Source organism: Stegastes partitus, unplaced genomic scaffold, assembly GCF_000690725.1.
Source record: "Stegastes partitus isolate 25-593 unplaced genomic scaffold, Stegastes_partitus-1.0.2 Scaffold934, whole genome shotgun sequence".
NCBI lineage: Eukaryota > Metazoa > Chordata > Actinopteri > Pomacentridae > Stegastes > Stegastes partitus.
This window is the reverse complement of record NW_007578665.1, coordinates 214,593-217,834: the sequence shown is the minus strand read 5'-3', so window position 1 is coordinate 217,834 and position 3,242 is coordinate 214,593. Positions and strand designations below refer to the sequence as shown.

Here is a 3,242-nt window from a genome sequence, read left to right as displayed (position 1 = left end):
TGCACAGTTCTGCTGATTAGGCTCTTTATTTCCTCCATGAATCCTCCTTTTGACGAGTAAATCGGATCGTCTCTGGGTCCAAACATCGCAGCAGCAAACAGAACTTTAGCGGAGCTTCAGGGTTGACAGAATTATTACTGCAGCTTCGAGGCGTCAGTGAAAGAGAGGAAGAAGTTCCTCATCTGTCAACGTTTTTAGGAAAAGTGGTTCTGATCGGTCCCACCAGTGCTCGTCCCGTTTGTCTGCGTAGTCATGAAGGTTTCTGTCGTAGCAGAACTTTGGGCGACTCTGGTCGTTCTCATCGTGTTAGTTTGTCGACGCGTTGCTACGTCACGTCCTCATGAACTGAGAAACATCAGAACCGCCTCCAGAGTCCAACAACAGAACCATTTTATGTAAAACTGCAAATCCTCCCGTTTAGGGAGCCGGAAGCAGCGACTGTTTGACTTAAGATCAGATAATCAGGACCGGTGCTGGTTTCCCGTCAGAGATGAACAGATGAAGCTACGACATAAAAGACTCGCCGACATCTGGACTGAACCACATCCAGAACCTGGCCTCCGTCCTTCTGAGCGCTTCACCTCGGCTACAAAACGAACTCCAAAAAAAGCAGCAGAACAAAGGAGAGGAATCCAGTTCTGGACGAGATGGTGTTCGACGTGATGAGAACCGGCGGTGAGTCACGGCACCGGGCTGAACCCGCCTCAGACAGACACCAAACGGCGGAGGCTCGCCTGCACATGCACACACTGGACCGCGGCGCCGCTTTCATTCCGCGACCTCGTGGCCTCTCAGGAGAAACTGAAACTCTGAGAAGCTCCACAGAAAGTTCAGCTCGGCTGCGGCTTTATTCGCTGATTCACACTTTCCTGACATGTTCGTCTGTCTGGGCTTAATGAACTCGGGCTGAACCGGCTCTGACTCACACTCTGCCTCGGATAGCGCTTTGATAAGCCCGGCATCGTTCCATATTCCTACTACTGTCTCCTCACAATCACCTCCCAGAATATGAAACATGTTCTCGCTCCATGATCACCTGCGTCGGCCCGACATGTGGGTTCTACTGCTGCTGCTCCGACCCGGTTTGGATCTGGAGCCTGTCTGCAGCAGCAGGACTGTAAACGCGCTGCAGCTCCAGCAGACTGCAGAGTGTCGCTGCTAGTTTAGGAACATGCGACCCAGAGCAGAGCTAATGTGTTTTTAATGGTTTATGGAGCTCAGAGCAAACACAGCCCGACCTCTGAACCAGGAAACCCACCGGCCGAGTGGAAAGGCACGCTATGCTTTAAAACGACGCCATTCATCAGCCGCAAAAACCAGAAACTATATACGACCAGTTAACCCAGTCTGAGCTTCACGAGTCAGAACCACCTCATTCTACAGCTTATAGAAGAAGATCAGCAGAAACAAAGAGTCTGAGCCAGACGCTGGAGACATGGACAGAAAGGTTCGCTTTGAACTCTTAGGCAGACGTTTAGTTAATGAGGAGTGATTAGTGACCAAAGCTGAGCTTAGAGTTGTGACTCTTCACCAAAATCTCTTGTTTAGTTTAGTATGAATTTTAAAAATACACAAAAATGGGTTTTTGCCCCGGTTTTTTTAAAAAAAATAAAAATTAAAAACTATTCTGCGCTCCTGAGTGAGAAAGATGAACCAGTTCAACACTTCATCGACAAAAATCATCAGAAATAAAGCAGGAGTCTGAGCCAGACGCCGTAAACACGGAAATAAAGGTTTGATTTGAACTTTCAGACAGACGTTGAATTAATTAAGTGTGATTAGTGACCAAAGCTGAGCTTAAAATGATTTTATTTTGTCGCTTTATCAGAGCTACAAACTGTAAAGTTCTCATAAATCATGACTTTTTAGATGATCTATGTGATGAGCAGCTCTGTTGTGAAAATGAACCAGATCTGAGCTTAAAGTTGTGACATTTCATCAAAATCTGTTGATTCATTTAATATGAATTATAAAATTATTAAAAAATGGGCTGTTGCACCAGATTATGTGAGAATTTTTTTTGTTTTAATATCTTGTGCTCCTGAGTGACAAAGATGAACCAGTTAAATACTAAGAAAAGAAAAAACAGACATCGTTACTCCTGTCTGAACAACAAACGGGCTGCTGGCCCGCAAACTTTATCTCGTTAATAATTATTTAATAAAATCTCCAAAAATAAATGACTCACAGACGAGGTTCTGTTAAATTCTGTTACGGTCACCAGCTGAGGAGCTCTGATCGACGGAGCTGCAGGAGAACTGTGTGACTGAACTGCAGGACGAGTACGAGATCAACAAAACGTGAGCCGGAAAACATGCATCACATGTGGAGGCTCCAGTTCTTCAGTTTTATAAATTAAACAATGACAGAAATTCACTGTTATTCATGTTTTAGGGTTGTTGGCATCAGAAGACATCTGAGTTCTCTCCTTCCTCCTGTGGTTCTGGTTCTGTTGGATCACGGGAGCCAAATGAACCTGCCTCTGGATGAGAGGAAGACGCCACGCGGGGCTTCAGCACACGGACAACACTCAGTATCAGCGCATGATATCACAAACACGCTACTCTTTAAGTGGAGTTACTCATCAGAGGGAACGTAATTCCTCGTCCTCTGTTTTTGCTTCATTTAGCCGAGCAGAGCATCCACACAGCCCGAGGACGTCCACTCAGCCAGCAGGGGTCGGAGGTCACCAGGAAATGGACATGAAGTGGACCGTGGAGGACTGTGCTGGTGTCTGACCGCTGTAACTGGAGCAGAAGAAGATCTCGCCCCTGGACAGCTCTTCTCCTCATGCAGCAGCGTCACAGTCGTGTCCCCAAAGCCTTTCCTCTCTGCTCGCCGTGCAGCCACACACTCCCCGCTGCACGGATACACTCATGCACATGTCCTGAAACCACAGCACGCAGGCCTGACGTGATGCGAAGTGAAAAGCCGGCTCGTCTGTGCGCCGCTTGCAGTCCGCCGCGGACTTTCTCTCCCTCGGTTTCGCCTCCCAGGCTCGACCACGCCCAGCGCGCCTGCCCATCCAACGCTCCGGGTTACGGGAAGTTAGCCCGAGTTCTCACCGGCGGCGACGCACAAACCGGGTCGTCCTCGAATGTGTGGCAGAAAATATGACTCCTAGTTCTGTTTGTTCCCGTACGGCTCGTCTACGGCTGTAACGGTGGAAACCCTCTGTTGTGCTGCTAGTGTGGGATGGATGGATGGATGGATGGATGGATGGATGGATGGATGGATGGATG

General features: G+C 48.2%; 1 long non-coding RNA gene across 1 annotated transcript in view; it reads right to left on the bottom strand.

Moving 5' to 3' along the window:
- Window positions 1–790: 790 nt before the first annotated feature.
- The window catches only part of LOC103366357 (uncharacterized), a 20,455-nt gene continuing 18,003 nt past the window's right edge, over window positions 791–3,242 (bottom strand). Inside the window, exon 5 of the long non-coding RNA XR_520663.1 lies at window positions 791–801. This is a non-coding gene — a long non-coding RNA (uncharacterized LOC103366357). The remainder of the gene's footprint in view (window positions 802–3,242) is intronic.